Source organism: Lactuca saligna, chromosome 5 (genome assembly GCF_052625555.1).
Source record: "Lactuca saligna cultivar CGN05327 chromosome 5, ASM5262555v1, whole genome shotgun sequence".
In the NCBI taxonomy this organism is placed as follows: domain Eukaryota; kingdom Viridiplantae; phylum Streptophyta; class Magnoliopsida; order Asterales; family Asteraceae; genus Lactuca; species Lactuca saligna.
This window is the reverse complement of record NC_136421.1, coordinates 276,295,126-276,316,244: the sequence shown is the minus strand read 5'-3', so window position 1 is coordinate 276,316,244 and position 21,119 is coordinate 276,295,126. Positions and strand designations below refer to the sequence as shown.

At 36.0% G+C, this 21,119-nt stretch overlaps 1 long non-coding RNA gene across 2 annotated transcripts; it reads right to left on the bottom strand.

Annotated features, from left to right (window-relative positions):
* Positions 1-2,502: 2,502 nt before the first annotated feature.
* LOC145047939 (uncharacterized) lies at positions 2,503-4,873 on the bottom strand. 2 transcript variants are annotated; one of them, XR_013682560.1, is made up of 3 exons: positions 4,612-4,873; positions 4,156-4,274; positions 2,503-4,074 (listed from the first exon to the last, which is right to left on the bottom strand). It is a non-coding gene; the product is annotated as an uncharacterized LOC145047939 (long non-coding RNA). The 2 variants fall into 2 exon arrangements; XR_013682561.1 differs by having other exon boundaries at positions 2,503-3,200.
* Positions 4,874-21,119: the final 16,246 nt, after the last annotated feature.

Genomic DNA, 21,119 nt, shown 5'->3' with positions numbered 1-21,119 from the left:
AATAAGGTATGTAATCTTTTCCTTATTAATTTCGAAATAACCTAGGGTTTCTAGGGTCCTTGCTTTGGTGTTCATAGTTATAAGTTCAATAGAGAAAATATAGATCTTTTATTTTAGGTTGCATGCACACTTAGGATTTAGTTTTTGTTTTGTAATGTCAAACCCATCACATTCTTCATTGTTCAATCACTTCGGTTGCCACCTTCCTCCACCATATCATTGCATTAATTTCCCTCACACGCTCCATGATTTCGTCAATAAACAAACAATCGGTGGAGATCCATATCTGATAACTAATGGTGGTCATCCCTCACACGCTCCTATCCAAGCTTGCCCTTCACTTTTCCCAGTCCCCTCTTCTCTTTCAACACACACGACGCTGCCTCCCCCACTGCATCTCCGAACTGCAACCAGATGACCGGCCCTTCCGCCATCAGCCGGCCACCACTCCTCCAGAGATCTCTCCTCTGCCTTTGCCTCCGTCGGTGACGTTGCCTCCGCAACTACCGCCATCGCCGAAGTGAAGCCCTACAGGTCTCTCGTCAACAACACAAGTAACTGTTTTCTTTCGCTAAAACTCGATTATTTTCATTGGAATATTTGTGATGTTGGTAGAAATCATATTCTTTTCTTGAAATCATATACTTTTCTCTAATGTTCGTAAAATTTCTTACCTAGCTGTCTCTGTTAATGACTTTACTGCTTAATTGAGATGAAGAATCTAATGAGAATAACTTTGAGGATGTGAAATCAGACCTTAAAATTGGGTTAATGAATTTTCTGATTGATTTAACTTCAAATTTTTGTATTTTTTTTTTCTCTTTACTTCAAGTTTTTGATTTTTTGCAACTCTTTAAAGAATTTGGAAACTATGAAGTGATTATGTAACATTTTGCTCCTCCTTTAGTATTTCAATTTTCTTTCCAAAAGCCGTTAAAATACTCACATGATTTGTCAAATCCTAATTGCATATTCAATCACTAAACAACAAGCTGAAATTGATGGAAAGGCATGTGCAATTGTTAGACAAAATGGAAAGGGGTGCCATCACACTTTCATCCAAAGAAATCAACTCAAGTGTAGCTAGTACATTTAGCAGCTTATATTTTGTCACGATTTTTGTTTAGTTAAACCTGAAATTACTGTATTTATGTTTGATTTTGATCATTGTGTAACTTTGTTTTATGTATGGTTTACATTTTATATGTTGTTTAAACATTTTTTTGTAATAATCAAGGAGCTGTTTTGGTTATTTTTTAAACCAGAAATATTGAATTTAGCAATAGATAATAAAAAAGGGTAAATTTGTCATTTTTATTATTTTGCACAACAATTAAGAGGATTCAACCAAACGGCATGTTAAAAATTCAGATCTTAAAAATTCAGACCCTCTTAGAAATTCAGATCTCTTAAAAATTTAGATCTTAAAAATTCAGATGCTGCCAAACAGCCCCTAAGAAAGAAAGATGATATACAAGAGTAAGGGGATTGAATTATTATTATTTTTGATAAATCACAATAATCATTTATATAATTTCATATGGTTTAAAATTCTTAAACATCATGTTCGTCAAAATAAATTAATAAAAGAGACTTAAATTATTATTATTTTTGATAAACCACGATAACCATTTATATAATTTTGTCTTTTTGATACCTTTACTTATCAAAAAGTCTTTATTTTACCATTTAATAAAATTGACCGATATACCCTTAGCCTAATAAACCTTATACAGCGACACAAACGCCTATTGTTGCCTCCTCAAGCTAGCCCTCCCTGCTCACCCGCCGTTAGCCATCTCCTCCCCTGTGAAGCTACCGGCCGGAGACAAGTCGCACCCCACAAAAACACGGGAGACCTTCGACCCCACAGCTAAGGTTCTTTTTTGTCCAATTTTTTCTGCTGTCGAGCCCTTTCTTCCTGTCGATTTTTTTCCTAGCCTTTCATTCATTCTTTTTTTTTCGTGGTGATTATTTTGTTGATTGATGCGTAATAAACTCATAAAAGAGCTCTAAAATAGAAACATTTGCAATGAGAGTAGCTTACATTTGAATGTGAAATGGGAATTGGTTTTGAATGAAATACCGAGGAGTTTGAAGGATTAGCCAAACACTTTTTAAAAACTCCAAACCGTTGTAAGTTAATAAACTATAAGTTAAATAGTTAAAAGCATTTTTAATAAGCTTAACCAAACACCCTCTATCTCTCACTCTATTCACGTTCGATCTCACTCAAACAAGGTTAGTTTGTTTATGTTTATTGCTCTAGTAATGATCACTGATTAGGGCAAATTTTAAATCCGCTTTTGGAACCGGAACTGCCTCGGAACTATCGGTTCCGGTTCCTAAAGTTTTGAAACCGCCTGATGCAGTTCCGGTTCTCATTCTGTTGGAACCGTTACCCGTCGGAACCGATATATATATATATATATATATATATATATATATATATATATATATGATTAATAAATTATTATTAATAAATATATATATTTAGCAAAGTTGAAAATACAATCACATTATTAATCTCTATTTTAAAATTACGTATGTTTGTCATGCTAATTAATTGTAATGGTTATTGAAGATATGTTAGAATTATATACAAAATTTGTTAACTAGCAAGCTAAAAGGTCGATGTGATTGAAGTTATATTAATTCCATTTCATTTCGATTTAGAGCATCCACAATGGTGAATTTAATGGAAGAGTTGAAGATGTGGCAAGTCCATGTGTCATTTAATGGATGAAACTTAACCATTGTGAGATGCCACCTTGGCATTCAATGGATTTAGAGTGCAATAGCCATTGAACTCTTCAATGGGAAAAATGAAAGTTTTAATCCTTAAATATTTACTATAAATTATATTTTGTAACATTGTATTGAACTTTGTAGAGTTCAATGCATTGTAAAGAAAACAATAATAGAGTTGTATGAATTTAAGAATGATGATGTGGCAATCCATTAAACTCTATGGAGTTCAATGCATTGTGGATGCCCTTACATCCTTTTTTTTTTTTAAGATTTAAGGAAGGCATGCTTATGGATTTAATGCTTACAGGCAAAGTGGGAGGAGATTAAACTTCACCCTTATTCTCATCCCATATTTCCATCCCACATCGCTTCTAAACAAAAGTATGTTCCTCACCATTGTTATATAATTGAACTTCATGCTTAATATCCCCATAAGGCCTCTTCATTTCCTTTTTCCAAATGAGGAGCTTTCGGTGAATATGCATGTTTATGTATTTAACTAAATTCATAGTTAATATTTTCATAAATGGGTTTCACCTAGTTCTAATTGTAGTTGATTTGTTCTTGATTATTCTAAAACAAATAACTAAACCGGGAACCCGGTATTGGAACCGAAACTACCTGTTTCGGGACCGGTTCCGGTTCCGGTTCCATCATTTTAAGAACCACCGGTTCCGGTTCTTATCAAATTAGGCGGGTAGGTTGGTTTTATATTTTTTGGTGCTATTATTTAGAACGATTTTGTATTTTTTGGTGTTATTATTTAATAGAGTGGTTCTTAATTTTTTGGTGCGATTTGCGATTTTCACTTAGATATTTTATAAAGTGGTTTTTCATGATTTCTAATGCGGTTTACAAACCGCATCAATAGATATTGTTATTTTTTTATGCTATATTTGTTGGTGCTGTTAGAAAACCGCATCAACAAATAATAATAACCGCATTATCACTTAAAATAAAATGCAACTAAAACTTAATGCTCCTAGAGACTCCGGCAACAATTAAACAAAAAATAAAAAGTTAATAAAATTAGCCTAAGAGGAATTGTTTATAAAACTCAAACTGATCAGAAAACTTTATGATTTTGAGAAGATTTGTTGTTCTCGTGTCTTATCAAAAGAAATTATTGTATGTTAAATTTGACATTAAAATCGTACGGATATCAAGTTTGGAAAATCACAGAAAATAGCAACATGCTTTACTCTTTTTGAAGTGTGTGCAATGTAACTTTATTTTTTTTTTTACCAAAAGTAGCACCTTAGTTACATGTCAAAAAAGAAAGAAATGGAAAATGAAAGTTAAATTGCACTCGGTGTGGGAACTCTGAAATAAAAAAATAAATAAATAATAATAATTATTATTATTATAAAAGTTACAAGACCCCCAACAAAGATAAATACTTACCTCCCATTGATGTGTATAGCTATTATATGTGCTATGGCTTTTTCAACATTGTTAGCTATTAATCAAACCATGCACTGAGTCTGATGTTTTTGCCTTTTTGTTCAAATTCTTTTTTTAACCTAACAAAAAAAGAAACAGTGAATACTGAAATTCGAGGTAAGATTATCCACTAAAACATCCTGATCTGTTAGAATTAGTTTTCATGTGCATACATTAACTTTACTTTTACAGGGAAAAAAAAAACTGGAGAAATAAAGTAGTATAAAGAATAATAATAAAAAAAAAAGGTATAAGAATGAAAAGATGAGAAATTAACCTTTGATTATTTCTTATTCAAACATCAATTTTAATTTGACAAGAAAATTACAATATCTTAACCGCAAAAAAAAACAACCCTAGAGAAAACTTACAACGATCTTGATAATTTCTTGGACTAGAGAGATGAATGAGAATTACCTGCGCAGGTTGGGGGTGTTTAGGTCTCCGGCAGTAGAGTTACATAGATCGCTATGGCTCTGGGGGTGTTTGGGTTTGTTGAGAGCAGAATGACTGAAGAACGCGCGGCTATAAACAAATCCTGTCGAATTCAAAGGGTTTCTTAGATCACCGGCGAAGAAAGGAAGGTGGTGTTTTGGTCTCAGGGGAGCGGAGAAGTTACGAGTAGAGAGATCGTCAGGGTTTGGGGTCTTGTGAGAACGGGAGTTAGGGCATGTTTGGGGTTTGGGAACGGGAGTGACATGTTTTTATAGTGTTTGTTATCTTATAGTTAAAAAAAAAAAATTAAAAAGTGTTTGAAAAAAAAAACTACTTTGAATAAAATAGTTTAAAAAACTAAAAAGCTAAGATTTTTTATTTTTTAAAAACTTTATTTTTTTTATTCAAAAATTTGTTTTAAAAATTATTTTTTAAATATATAAATACTTTTTTTAACTTATTAAAAAACTAAAAACCTAATAAGTTATTTTAAAAAGTTATCCCAAACACGCATTTAAAATAGAGGTGTTAGATCCCGAAACCAACAACGGTTATATTATAAGCTTTTCAAAATTAAGATTTTCTAAATTATTACAGCTTATAAAAACATATTAAATTTTGAACTTATTAATATGTTTAATTTTTGTTTTGTATAGAAAAACTTAAATTTTTTAAAATGTTTATTTATTCACGGTTTTCGACATTGCAATGTTCAAATTAAAATTTTATCTTGTTTTCATCTAAATTTGGCCTATGATCGTAAAGTCAAAATAAAATGTTAAGAGTAATTTATACGAATAGTCCCTCATGCAGATGTCAAATGGTACGTTTTACTTCTTATTTTCAAAAATTAATCTGGACCATCTTTGTTTTGTTTAATTTTGCACATTTCATCCCTAATGAGTTTAAATCTACCCGATTTATCTTTTGTTAGAAATAAAATGACTATTTTACCCTTACTAGTTTATTTTGTATTTATAAAAAGAAAAAAAAATGTCAACCATTTATTTTATATTTAATAATTAATAATTTTTAAACAGTTAAACATATCACCCTTACCCGCCCCCACCCTCATTTACCTAGAAGTACCCTAAATCTTCCTTCCCATTTCTTCATCTTCATTTACAACCTCATCTCCCCCACAAAGTCAAAATCCAGCCACCACAGGTACAACTAAGGTCGTCGTCATCCCCTTCAAACCACTGTCATCATCCTTTCACACCACTGATTTCGTCTCCTGCAAGTAATTGTCGCCATCGCCTCCGATCAGTCATCGTCGCCTCCAAGCCACCACCATCATCCCTGCAAGCCACTAACTTCGCCAGCATGTTTCAGGCGAGGGTCTCTCTCTCTCTCAACCATGGTTATTTTCGAAGCCACAATCTCCCCCATTACAATTAAACGCCACCATTACCACTGAACTCCACCATCACCATGTTTAAACCCGTTGTCGATGGCTACTCCCTCTGGAGAACCTTCTTTCTTCACCCATCGTGGTCTCCAGCCCACTCATTCTCACCCTGACCCATATATGTGCTTAATTTATACATCAACGTTGCTCAACTTATGCAAGTGGCTTTTCAAATTGTAGGGTTGGGTTTTCCGATTTAATGTGGTTTGATGTTAACGTTTGGGATTTTAGATTTATGGTTTGATTTTAAGGTTTTGAGTTTTATGATTTTCATATTTGATTCAAATTTGGTTTGGTTTGGGGTGGGGTGGGTGGGGTGGATTACAAGTGGTTGTCGAAAGTAGAACATAGTGGTTGTTGGATGTTCTTCTCAAAGTTTTTTAGAAAGAAGACATGGAAGATATATTGAGATATATATGTTATAAAGGATGATCGAAAATGGTTAGTAGTTAGAGGTGTCTGGTGGTCAAAGTAGGATGGTGGTCGGATGTAGATGGTTATCGGAGGTAGCATGTGGTAGGAACATGATATACTACATTGTTGACCAACATTTTTCACAAAGTTATAATTAATAAAAATAAATGAAAAAAAAAGGAAAAGGAAAAAAAGAAATATAAAATTATGATATAGTCATTTCATGTTAGGTAGGGGACAAAGCGTGTAACAAAATGACTTTCTAGGGACAACCTGAGTTAATTTTTGAAAATAAAGATTGAACGTGTATTTTTGGCACCTGCACGTTGGACGATTCGTATAAGTAAAAGGGAATGAGCCTTTCAAGTAACCCAACATTATAAGTCGACTATGTAATTCCAAATCAGAGATGTGAATACCGAAGAGTAGGGACTTATGGAAGTTGACCTTTAGGCCAGAAGACACATGAAAACATCTTAGAATGCAGGCAAGATTTCATATACTTTACGTTCCCAATATCCAACAAAAATGGCATCATCGTCGTATAAGATTTTTGATACTTTCATGTTCCTAATCCCCAACAAAGAAGTGAGGACGGCTAAGGGTATTGATGCAATTTGGGTCATTATCAACCGGTTGACCAAGAGTGCCACTTTCTCGCCATTCGGGAGAATTCTTCGGCCGAGAAGTTGGCCGATGTGTATGTACGTGAGATCATTGCTCGCCGCAGGGTGCCTGTTTCTATCGTCTCCGACAATGATGTACGATGTACTTCTCGCTTTTAGCATGAAGTTCAACGAGAAGCTGGGTGTGAGACTGTATTTTAGCATTGCTTATCACCCCAGACTGATGGACAGAGTGAGCGGAGCATTCAAACAATCGAGGTTATGTTGAGGGCTTGTGTTATCAATTTCGTTGGGAGCTCGGACTCCTACCTTCCCTTAGCTGAGTTCTCTTACAACAACAATTATCATTCTAGTATTGGTGTGCTGTCTTTCAAGCTTCTTTATGGAAATAAGTGTCATACACCAGTATGTTGGGGCGAGGTCGGTCACAGGGTCATGGGGAGGACCGAAGTGGTCCTTCGGACTATGGAGCTTATCTAGCAAATCAGACAAAGATTGCAAACAACCCAGAATCGACATAAGAGTTATGTCGACCGACGACGATCCGAGATAAAATTCCAGGTTGGGGATATGGTTTTACTGAAGGTATCACCATTGAAGGGTGTTATACGCTTCAGGAAGAGGGGCAAGTTGGGGCCCCGATTTATTGGACCGTTCTGAGTAGTGGCTAGTATTGGATTAATGTCTAAGTCCATAACTATAATTGGTAAGACTTGACCCGACCCGGCATGGTCCATTTGGGTTGCATGGCATCATGCACTTGGATAGACTAAAATGAGAGAAATAAGACACTTATGGTTATTAATATATTATAAGTTCTAGTATATTAATAATAAGAATAATAAGATTATTTAATTAGTATTGATCAAGAATTAATCTAGGATTAATTAAGTGATCAAAAGAAGACTAATTAAATATATGGGTTGATTGTACAAATCATCCATACTTATATAGTGGGCTAATGCTCCATGGATTATCTAGTTGGGCCAAAACCCATATGATGCTCCATGGTGTATTTGAACCCATGGATCCAAGGAAATGGAAAGTCATGACAATTAGAGTTTACCCTAATTGTATAACTATAAAGATCTTATTCTTGACAAAATCGACCACTAGATTATTCTAGAGAGGGCTAGCCGATTTCATGAAGTGTAGAATTCTCTCTAAGTTATTCCAAGTGTTTATGGTGTTGTGTGAACCATTTGAGGTGTCACACCTGGGGCACTAGGCACTCAAGCTTCATGAAGACATTCTACATCAAAGAGGTATGTATTCTATCTTGTTATATTGATAGTTTTGTATGCTAGATTAGGATAATACCTTGGATGTTCATATTTGCATGTATAGTAGAGAAAACATAGATCCAAGGTATTTAGGGTTGCATGTACACTTAGGAGTGTTAGAATGCTCATAACCCAATAGTGGTATCAGAGCCTGGGCTTGTTTTCTTGTTATACCTGCAATAGAAGCTGAAAAATCGAAATTGGTGCTGTCAGCCCAGCAGACTCGCCGAGTCCATGAAGGGACTCGACGAGTCCAAGGCAAAATGCATCCAACTCGCCGAGTTGTGTTCATGCACTCGACGAGTTGGACCCCAGACAGCATATTTTCGAGTTTTTTTGGCTAGAAATGGACTAGGAACATTACCCTAAGTTGTTTTTGAACTTATAAACTTGTTTTTGTTGTGGTAATGTTCATGCTAATCCAATTTCAAAGATACTTGTCAATAGATTCATGTTTTGTATTAGTTTAAAGGTTAGACTAATTACATGAAAAAGTTTGATTTGAATTATCTTGTTCTTATGAGTTTCTTAGATTAATAGAAAAGTTGAATGAAATAATTGTTTTCAATCCATTTTAATCTAAGAGTTGAGTATAAAATGTGTTTGTGTAACTTGTCCTCAAGTTACATGAAGAGTCACATTAAAGACTCATAAAACTCATAAAATTGGCAAAGGTTACAAAAAATGAAGAGTCTAGTTCTAATTAATTGGAGTTATGACTCCATAATTTGTCCTCAAGTTATGGAGGACCAAGAGTCTCTTCATTAAATAAATATAAAAAAAATAATGTAACCTTAATTAATTCCATAAGTTATAAAATAAAGAAAAAGTTAATTCTTTATTAGTTTAAAGTCTTCCATAATTTGTCCTCAAGTTATGGAACTTGAAGAGTTTTTGGATTAAAACTACTTTAAATACATAAGTTATGGAATTAATTAGTTTTGAATAGTTTCAAAACTTGCCCTCAAGTTTTGGAATTTGTAAAGTTTTCTCTTATGAATACTTTAATTCCAAGTTAGCCCTTAGAATTTTAAAAGTTAAAATTCAACCCTTATACTTTATAATATTATAAGTTAATAATATATATATATATATGTATAAGAGTAAAGTCGGTCTTACCGCTAGTACGCCTCATTCACGAAGCCGGTCTATAAGGTGGGTATAAGGTTGTTGCCTATAAAATGGCAACTTAATGGGTGTCCACTCTCACCCACCGCTTGCTTGACTGGTGGAGGGTCGTTAGCCGAACGGGTTTGACAGGACTATAATTCTCCCTTCATTAAAAGTATTAATGATAAATACTAAGTAACTAAACTCTTATAAATACCCAATCTTAGTTACCTAGGAAAATGTGAAGAAGGTGTTAATCCATGAAATTACACTTTGCACTTTGTTTAAGTCGGTTAGTGGAGAGTGTGTGGTTAACCGGCACACTAACTCGTATTTAACAAGGTAGGCAAAGGGTAACTTAATGTTTATCATAGTATCGATGGAGCGTGTGTGGTTAACCGGCACATCGATTGAGCGGTAAACACTTAAGGGTACCCAGTAATTTGCATGGTTACTTCACACCTTGTTTTGTGATCCTCAGCATCCCAGTCACAAAACCTGAAGGGCACACTCGAGATTGAAACATGCCATTGAACAGTTCAATGAATCTCAAAGATCTAGGAGTTTCAAAACCAATTAAAACCTAATAATAAATTTCGTTTGCCTTGGTGGAAATTGGTGAATCGTCATTCACCTACCTTCAAATATTTTATAGCTTGGATTACGGCATACCTCTTCTAAGTTATAAAATAGTTTGTTGGGTCCTAGCCTTAATATTTCATATTGGGTGTCATATTAAGGACTTTAAATCAACTATCTTGAATATCTCCCAAAAAGATGTCTGGTTTAGACATTTCTGATCATCCCAAATCTCTTGAAACAAGCTTTCCTAAATGAAGATGATGTCCCTTGGAAATCATACTTCTTTCACCTCTTTCAATTATTCTCCCCTAACCCACAAGTTCAAGGTCACTCAAGTCCTATTGGCAAGGCAAGGTCTAGGTGTGATCACATCTTGGAGATGTAGTCACATATTGACAAGCCGGGAGAGTTGGGTGTCAAAGTCTTGAGAAAGTTGGTGGTTCAACTACTTTCTAAGTCACATAGTGAGTTCTTTTGGAACACCTATGAAACAGACTATGACAGGACCCTTAATGATCTTATCTATTTGTTAAGATCAACTTCCTCAAAACTTGATGGACATTGACAATAGTGACACGGGAAATCCAGAAAAGCATTCTCTTCCCAATGGAAAGGGATCGGTCATAGTCAACTCGGTTGACCAAATGGTAAAGAGAAAAGTCTAAGTCTGTGATAGTCTCGTGTACCATTATCAAAGGGTCCATATGTTTATATTGCCAAAGGAAGGGGCATTGGTTGCGAAGCTGCCAAGTTTACCTAAGGATGTTAAAGTCAATAAGTTTGACTCTACTTCAGGTAAAGTCCACTAATCTAACTCTGTTAAGTTTCTATTCTAAGATTCCTGATACATGATGTGACTGGGTCACATGGTAATGTTTTAAGAATCAAAGAAAAGTAAATGAACTTAAAGAAAGAATATGCTGAATCTGATTGCATAGATGGATTTCTATCGCGTAGTTTGAAAATCGGATTCTTGAGCTACTTCTTAGGAGTTATGAGATATTGCTAAGGAATAGATAACAACAGGTTTTCATATGGATTGTAAGGATAAGTTTTTCCGCATAGTTTTAAAATAAAAGAAATTTTTTTATTTTATTTATTTTAAAATATCCTTACAATGGCATTTGAGGAAAAAGTGTTGTTTATAAGATTCCATTAATAGCAAGAGTGGAAATATGAAATTGATTCTTTCATTTGTGGTAATGTCTAAATTTATCAAATAAAGGAAAGATTCTCATCACCTAAGTCTCAATTGGACCGGAACTTGGAATCATGCAAGGTGTATAGCATGATGAATGAGAACTTTCAAGTATTGGAAAATTAAGACTAATTACTTATTCACATGGATGTGTGAGTCAAGTAATGGACTAAGGGATCGAGTACATAGTCATGTGCACTGATTAAGTCAACCACAAAAGATTAATAAGACTATTCGTCATAGTTTACTAAAGCTCAGTAAATATGATTATACTTACAGGCTTAAGTGTAACTCTGAGACATTGGAAAAGGTTCCAATGTAAGGCAGAGCGAATAAGAAGAATCAACTTAGGCAGAAAGATAAAAGTTTTGTCAAATCTGAAAAGATAGGAGAGTACTTTAGTATCAGTTTTGTGATTATCTTAATGATTAAGAAACCATATCAAAATTAGTTCTCTAAGGAAGTCTTAGTGCATTCTTATGACTAAGAAGAAGGGATCTTGAATTGTTGAAATGGTTAAATCAAGAAGATGAGTCATACTTCGTTCCAATACAAGTCTTAGAGTTATACTCCAAGATTGTGACTTGAGTGACATGTCTCAAAGAAGGTTTAAAACACTTGTCAAATGTAAGAGTAAAAGTTTTCTACTCTTGTACATTTGAAATTGGTAAGTTGTGAATTTTTGGATAAAACAAAGACCAACTCAGGCTAATTGTGTGAAGCGTTTGTCTTGATAAAGAATCCGCACTATCCCTTGAATATTTGACAAGAGAGTCTTATAGGTCAAGAGGACAGTGGGAGTCTTAAAGGTCTTGAAAGTATCAAGAACTAATCAAGAATAAAACCTAAAGTTCTTCACTAGCACACGACTTGAGGTTTATAACCTATCGTGTTGACATAGTCTGTGCCCATTCCAGTTAAAGTTGAGTTCTTAGAGTTCTCAATTGGTTGCACAACAACTTGGAAGCAATGGCAGACCCTTGAGCTGCCAGGTGGCAAGAAATTAAGATTGAGTTCAGTCAATATGAGTTTGGATTTGTCATTATCCTTGTCTTGTGACTATGGTTTTGACAATTCACATGGATAAGAACACATACACCAATAAATCTAAGTGTCATAAGGTTTCTCTCCGATTAATGAAAATGATGGTGAGGAAACACTTTCACTAAGTAGATTTTAGCTAGATAGCAATTGTGATATTTGCTTTTTCAAAGTCGTTAGTGGAGCGTGTGTGGTTTACCGGCACACTAACCTGGACTTGTGAGAAGTGGCAAAAGGTCTAATCATTATGATTACGGCATCCCTCTTCATAATTGTTTAGACACACAAGTGTGCTATCTAAGGGAAGGCGTATGATTTTGATAAAATTTTATCAAAACAATCTAGTATCAGAAATCTGATCTTTGGTAAGAAAGTCAGCTGTTTTCTGAGTACATGTCAAAGCTAGTGGGAGCATAAGTGTTATGCTAATGATCATCATGTTAGTGGGAGCATGATAATTATGATAAATATTGCAAGTTAGCAATGTTAATTATAGAAAACAAAAGATTTCAATTGGGAAAAAGTTGTTTTGCTATAATTAAGGGAGAGAAAAGTATACTTCATCTCAAATCTATAAGCTTAGATCGTGAGGTTATAATCATTTAGTCAAGGATATATATGAATTTCATGTTGGAACGGCTCAACATAAGGAAATTTTATATATGAGTCCATTATTTGCGTTCTAAAATTCGATTATGATTACGGCATCCCTTTTCATAATCTGAATTATGAGAACTTGGCAAATTGAAATGGAAATGTTATAGCAAAAGACTGGTTTAGTCTTTATGTGAGACATCATGAATCGTTTCCCATATGCTTCGGATATAGGATCGATTACATGTGCTATATTCATCCTTTCTAAAATTTTCCAAATGCTTGGGGCATTAAGAAGGGAAAAGGTTTAGAACTGGATATGACTAAAAGGATTAAACAGTTGTCGAGGACAATCTAAGGTTTACCAAAGATTGGTTGCTCAAGGACATTTGGAAGTATAGTGATAATTTTGGAAGGACCATATTGACATAATCTGTAAGGAGGTAACTCTTGTTCAGAAGTGATAGTCAAAATGGAATCTGGAAATGTTTTAAAGTTATAAATTATTCAATCTGTGTAAGATTAGGAAACTTAATGCAAGAAGGATGTTCCCAAGGAGCTGATCTCCTTTGGAATGCTCTGTAATGGTTGTTGTCAAGTCTTTCTGACTTCGTGCATAATCATTACAAGAGGATCAATGCATATAAGTTTAGAGTCTAACAGATTTTAGTAAATGACATGAATTTGGAATTCTTGTATTTACAGTAAGGATTTGGGAGTGTGAAAAGAGAATCATTGAAGATATGTTCAATGGATCTAGTTCACAAAGTAAAGATCATAGACAAACATAGTGTGCATACTTGGTGTATGGCATGACTAGTGTTTAGAAAACATAGTGTACGTGCTTGGAGCATGGGACAACTATTGTTTTAAATTCAAGAATAAAGTTGATAGCTGAAACAGTATACAATGAATAATGTGTAATCATATGGTGATAAATAAAAGGTGTTTTATTTATGTTCATAGGTTTTGATACCATATTGGATTCAATTATTCTTGTGTTTCATTTTGCATGTTTTGACTTCCAGAATAAACTAGGTTATTCTTCCGGAATGACTAAGTTATTCAAACCATCCATAGTCGGTCATATGTTGGAAGTAGATATGAATCAAGACTGTCATGGGTTGGCTTGTAGAGGTCTAAGATGTTGGACAAATGGCTACAACACTCATGAGTGCTCATAAGTTCTGAGTATTGGATTCAACCCGCGCTCATTGGAATCACTTCATGGATTTTATCACGAGTGATCATGAGACGATAATATCTTATATTCTTCAAACCTAGAGATATGAGTTGTTACTATGAGTTGGTTGTACATTGATTGCACGAAACCGCATTTGGTAACTCGATGCTATAAAACGTGCCTTTGTGTATGATTCAACAAGTAGTAGAACAAGGCATATGAGTTGAAGTTTATCCATTCCTTTTAACTTCGGGATAAAAGCGATATATGTGGGCCCCTCGATGATTTGATGATGACAAATGGAAGTGCTCGGCCGGGCCAAGACTGATTTGATTTGTTTAATTAGTCAGTCATCATAAATCGGAAATCGGGAAACAACAAATGGACAGAGAGAATGATTATAATCCATGTCTCAGTCCATATGATATCTATAATGGAGGAATATCCTTATCTAAAGGACAAGTCATTGACAAAGGTCAGAGTTCATCTACAAGGTCAAAGTTCGACAGAAGCTTGTGAGAGCTGCGATTTCCAGTTGGTTCCTGAAGTCATACGCAATAATAGTTTTAGACTTATCCAAGTGGGAGACTATTGGATTAATGTCTAAGTCCATAACTATAATTGGTAAGACTTGACCCGACCCGGCATGGTCCATTTGGGTTGCATGGCATCATGCACTTGGATAGACTAAAATGAGAGAAATAAGACACTTATGGTTATTAATATATTATAAGTTCTAGTATATTAATAATAAGAATAATAAGATTATTTAATTCGTATTGATCAAGAATTAATCTAGGATTAATTAAGTTATCAAAAGAAGACTAATTAAATATATGGGTTGATTGTACAAATCATCCATACTTATATAGTGGGCTAATGCTCCATGGATTATCTAGTTGGGCCAAAACCCATATGATGCTCCATGGATGCTCCATGGTGTATTTGAACCCATGGATCCAAGGAAATGGAAAGTCATGACAATTAGAGTTTACCCTAATTGTATAACTATAAAGATCTTATTCTTGACAAAATCAGCCACTAGATTATTCTAGAGAGGGCTAGCCGATTTCATGAAGTGCAGAATTCTCTCTAAGTTATTCCAAGTGTTTATGGTGTTGTGTAAACCATTTGAGGTGTCACACCTGGGGCACTAGGCACTCAAGCTTCATGAAGACATTCTACATCAAAGAGGTATGTATTCTATCTTGTTATATTGATAGTTTTGTATGCTAGATTAGGATAATACCTTGGATGTTCATATTTGCATGTATAATAGAGAAAACATAGATCCAAGGTATTTAGGGTTGCATGTACACTTAGGAGTGTTAGAATGCTCATAACCCAACAGCTAGTAGGCAGGGTAACCTATCGACTGGATCTTGTTGAGGAGCTTAGTCAGATTCACAACACCTTCCATGTTTCTTAGATTTTAAAGTGTGTGGTTGATGATTCCGTTTGTAGTCCCCATGGACGACATTCATGTCGATGAGCGTCTGAATTATGTGGAGAGACTGGTGACTATTTTGATATGAAGACGAAGACCTTGCGCAATAAGGTGGTACATTTAGTCAACGTTCAGTGGCAGCATTAGAAGGGTTCTGAATGTACGTAGGAACCTGAGATAGAAATGTGAGAGCACTAACCATAGTAATTCACAACATCAGGCTTTAAGGACAAAGTTTGATTCAAGTAGAAGAGAACTGTAATACCCGGTTATTTCAGGTAAAACTTTCCCTTCTTTCATTCTTAAGATTTTGCGGGGTTCAAGTCTACGTATGGCGTAGATAGCATCTACGTGCTGCATAGAAGGGAAGTTGATTCGAATCTTTAATGAACTATGCAGAGCGTAGTTAGAGAGTACGCAGGATTTACTCGGCCAAAGTGCAAACCCTAAATCTGGGGTTTTGAGCGCTATTTAAACACCTTAACCTCCATAAACCTCTTCCATTATCAGCCTCCATCTCTCCAAACGACTCCCTTGAAACCCCAACTCCATATTTGTGCCTTGTGACCTAAAAAGTGTTTTTGGGTGCTTTTGAAGGAAGAAGAAGTTTGTGGTGTTGATTGGAAAGCTTCAACCATTATAGATCTTGGAGTTGCACATCTTAAGCATTCCCTAAGAGGTATAAAGTTCAAAACTTGATGAATCTCCTGTTAGATCTTGTTATCTTTAGGTTTATGTCCCTTTTTTCCCATATTCTTGATCTATATGGGTATGAACTACTTCAGACCTTAAGTAGCTTTTTATGAAGTTTTTGAGTGCACAGAGTCATAAAAATGCTATCTTGGCCCCTTCTTTCCACCCATTCATGAGTTATGGAGCTTAGGATCCTGTGATAAGTTAGGGTTTTGGTCTTGGGCATTTTTCTAGCCATTTAAAGTCATAAAGTTGGAAACTATTATGATTTTGGATGTTATTCGGGGTTAGATATGAGTTTTGGATAAAAGGTCTTAAGGGAATAAGAGCTTAATGAAGAGGTGGAATTTGACTTGAGTACACGGGGCATACCTAAGGGTACGCTGATAGGTTTAGAGCATTCTAACACTTCCTAAGTGTACATGCAACCCTAATAAACCTTGGATCTATGTTTGTCTAAATACATGCAAAATTGGTTTCCAAGGTTCATAATCCTATCTAGCATACATGGGGAACTTTAATCCTAAAATAATGGCTAGAATTACATACCTTGTAGTTGATTTTGATTCCTTGAAACCTTGTGAGCCTAGCACCCCAAGTGTGATGCCTCAAATGCTTCATACAACACCAAATGCTTTTGGAATGACTTTTAAGAGAATATACACACTTGAAAAATCGGCCTAGCCCTCTTATCTCTTTGTGTATCCGGTTTTGGTGGAGGAGATGATCCTTATATAGTGTGACACATCTAGGGTTACACCATGTAAACCCTAATGTGTCATGACTCTTCATTTCCATGACCCATGGGTTTGTAACTCCCATGGAGCATCCTATGGGTTTAACCCAACTTGATAATCCATGGAGCCTCTTAGCCCACTATACAAGTTATGGATGATTTACATAATCAACCCATATATTTAATTAGTTATCTTTTGATCACTTAATTAATTCCAAATTAATTCTTGATCATTACTAATTAAATAATACTATTAATATATTAGAATTTATAATATATTAATAAACCACAAGTGTTATTTCTCTCATTTAGTCTATCCAAATGCATGGTGCCATGCAACCTAAATGGACCATTCCGGGTCGGGTCAAGTACATACCAGAAATAGGTATGGACTTAAACACCTTATCCAACAGTCTCCTACTTGGATAAATCTAATAACCATAACTGCAAGTATGACTTCAGGAACCGATCAGCAATCGTAGCTCTTTCAAGGTCTCTCGGAACTGAGAATATGATGATACGCCATTTAAGATAAGTGATCATATAATCCTCTATTCTAGATATCAGCTGGAAAAATACATGGAATAATGTCTTACTTATTGTCTAGCAGTTTGTTTCCCGATTTTCGATTTGTTTGACAAAGAACTTAATTGGACACATCAACTTAGTTCTGACCGGGCCCGATACATAGGTCAAAACAAAATCATCGAGGGGCCCAGATATCAACTTCTAATCCAAGAAGGAACAAACAAACTTCGACTCATATATTTGTTCTACTACTCAATGAATTATACACAAGAGCACGTTTTATAACATCGAGTTACCAATGCGTTTTCATACAATCAATGCATAACCAACTCATAAGTAACAAATCATATCTCTAGGTTTGAAGACTTATATAATATTACTGTCTCACGATCACTCGAGATAAATTCCATGAAGTGATTCTAGTGAGCGTGGGTTGAGTCCAATGCTCAGAACTTATGAGCACTCATGAGTGTTGTAGCTATGTCCAACAACTTAAACCTCTGCAACCAATCATGAAAGTCTTGATTCATACTTACTTCGGACATATGACCGACTGTAGAGGTTCGAATAATATGATATACCAAACATAATTATTCTGGAAGTCAAAACATGCAAAAAGAAATATAGTAAACGATTGACAAGAGATAACAACACTTTACTCATAAATAAAACACCTTTTATTCATCATCTAATGTCAATTACACTTTACACATTTCAAAATTATATAACTATTAAATCTAATATCATCCTTCAGCCCTATGCTCCGAGCATGCTGGAGATGCTTAACCCGAGTCAGTCCCTTCGTGAGGGGATCTGTTGGATTCTCATCACATGATACCCTCTTTGCCACGAGGAGTCCTTCTTCTATTCGATGTCCGATGAAATGGTATTTTCTGTCGATGTGTCTGGATCTCCTGTGATCCCTTGGTTCCTTGGCTAAGGCAACTGCACTTTCACTATCACAGAAAATTTCCATTGGCTCCTTAATAGCTGGTACAACTCCAAGGTCTCCAATGAAGTTCTTCAGCCATATCGCCTCCTTTGGTGCCTCGCTAGCTGCTATATACTCTGATTCGAAAGTTGAATCAGCCACTGTCTCTTGCTTGGAACTCTTCCAAGAAATTGCTCCCCCGTTTAAGGTAAAGAACCAGCCTGACTGAGAGCAGAAACTATCCCTATCAGCCTGAAAGCTAGCATCACTATACCCTACAACTCTCAAGTCATCACTCCCACCGAGGGTAAGGACCCAGTCCTTAGTCCTCCGTAGGTACTTAAGGATATTCTTTACCGCAGTCCAGTGTGCCTCACCAGGTTTCCCCTGATATCTGCTAACCATACTCAAAGCAAAGGCTACATCAGGACGTGTACAAGTCATAGCATACATGATCGAGCCTACAGCAGAAGCATAAGGTACTCGACTCATTTCTGCTATCTCAGCCTCAGTACTCAGACTCTGAGTCTTACTCAATCTGGCGTTACTCTGGATGGGTAACTCTCCTTTCTTGGAATCTTGCATGCTGAACCTCTTCAGCACCTAATCCAAGTAGGTACTCTGACTAAGTCCAATTAGTCTTTTACTCCGGTTTCTCAGAATCCTTATCCTTAGAATATAGGCAGCTTCTCGTAGGTCTTTCATAGCGAAACACTTCCCAAGCCAGGACTTAACTTCCTGCAGAGTTGGGATGTCATTTCCTATGAGTAGTATGTCATCCACATACAGTACCAAAAAGCTAACTATATTCCCACTAGCCTTGACATATACACAAGATTCATCTTCACTCCTCAAAAAGCCAAACTCTTTGACTTTCTCATCGAAAAAAATATTCCATCTGCGAGGTGCTTGTTTCAAGCCATATATGGATTTCTCAAGCTTACACACTCTATTAGGGTACTCTATATTGATAAAACCCTCTGGCTGACTCATGTAAACATCCTCAGCCAACTTTCCATTAAGGAAAGCGGTTTTGACATCCATTTGCCATATTTCATAGTCATGAAATGCAGCTATGGCTAATAGAACCCTAATAGACTTAATCTTGTCCACTGGAGAAAAGGTCTCATCATAATCAACTCCCGGAGTTTGTGAGATTGCAACCAGTCGTACCTTATAAGTGTGTACATTACCATCCATGTCGGTCTTCTTCTTGAAGATCCATTTGCACCCTACAGTCTTACGACCTGGTACATTCTCAACCAAGTTCCAAACTTGATTGTCATACATGAACTGTATCTCGCTGTCCTTTGCCTCTTTCCACTTGGCTGACTCATGGCCTGCCATGGCTTCCGCATAACTGTTAGGTTCATCCAGACCTATCAGTGTCTCATCACTGATAAGTGTATCACCTTCCACAGTAATATGGAATCCATAGTAATGCTCAGGTGCATTCCTAACCCTTGTGGAACGCCTCAGAGGTACAGACTTGTCAATTGGCTCAACAGGAGTTTCCTCCTCAAGTTGAGTGCTAGGGTTTGAATTTCCTTCACCACTTGACTCTTGAATTTCTTCAAGGTCAACTTGCCTCCCACTGTTTCCTTGGCTTATGAACTCTCTCTCTCTCTATCTATCTCTCTCTCTCTCTCTCTCTTTCTCTCTCTCTCTCTCTCTCTCTCTCTCTCTCTCTCTCTCCCTCTCGAAAGACATCCCTCCTAGCTACAAAGACCACATTTTCACTAGGTCTATAGAAGAGGTAACCAAAGGATTGTTATGGGTAGCCGATGAAAATACACCTCTCACTTTGAGGTTCGAGCTTATCATGAGTCTCGCGTCTCACGAAAGCCTTGCAACCCTAAATCTTGATGTGGTCTAGTTTGGGTACTTTACCAGTCCACATCTCATGAGGAGTTTTGGCAACTTTCTTTGTAGGGACTAGATTAAGGATATGGGCGATAGTCTCTAAGGCATACCCCCAAAATGAGACTGGTAGCGAAGCTCGACTCATCATGGAACGAACCATATCCAACAAGGTTCGATTACGCCTCTCAGCTACACTATTCAACCGTGGTGTCCTGGGAGGTGTCAATTGTGAGACAATCCCACATTCCCTAAGATAGTCGAGGAACTCTGAACTAACATACTCACCACCACATTCAGATCGAAGCATCTTAATGTTCCTGCCCAATTGATTCTCGACTTCTTGTTTAAACTCTTTAAACCCTTCAAAAGTCTATGACTTATGCTTGATTAAGTAGACATATCCATATCTACTGTAATCATCAGTAAAAGTCAAATAATAACGATTAGCATCCCTTGTGGCATGTTTGAAGGGTCCACACACATCCGTGTGTATAAGATCCAACAAACCTTCACCCCTCTCACAAGAACCCGTGAACGGTGAATTTGTCATTTTTCCAAGTAAGCATGATTCGCAACTATCATCTGACTTTAGGTCAAATGACTCCAAGACTCCATCCTTTTGGAGTTGGCATATGTGTTTCTTACTTATATGTCCAAGACGAAAATGCCATAATGATGCTTTATCCAAGTTATTATCATTAACACAATCAATACACAATACATTATTTCCTAAGTTATCAACCATAGATACAGTTTCATACACACTTTCACAAGGTAATGCTAACCATGCTCAAAGCAAAGGATACATCAGGACGTGTACAAGTCATAGCATACATGATCGAGCCTACAT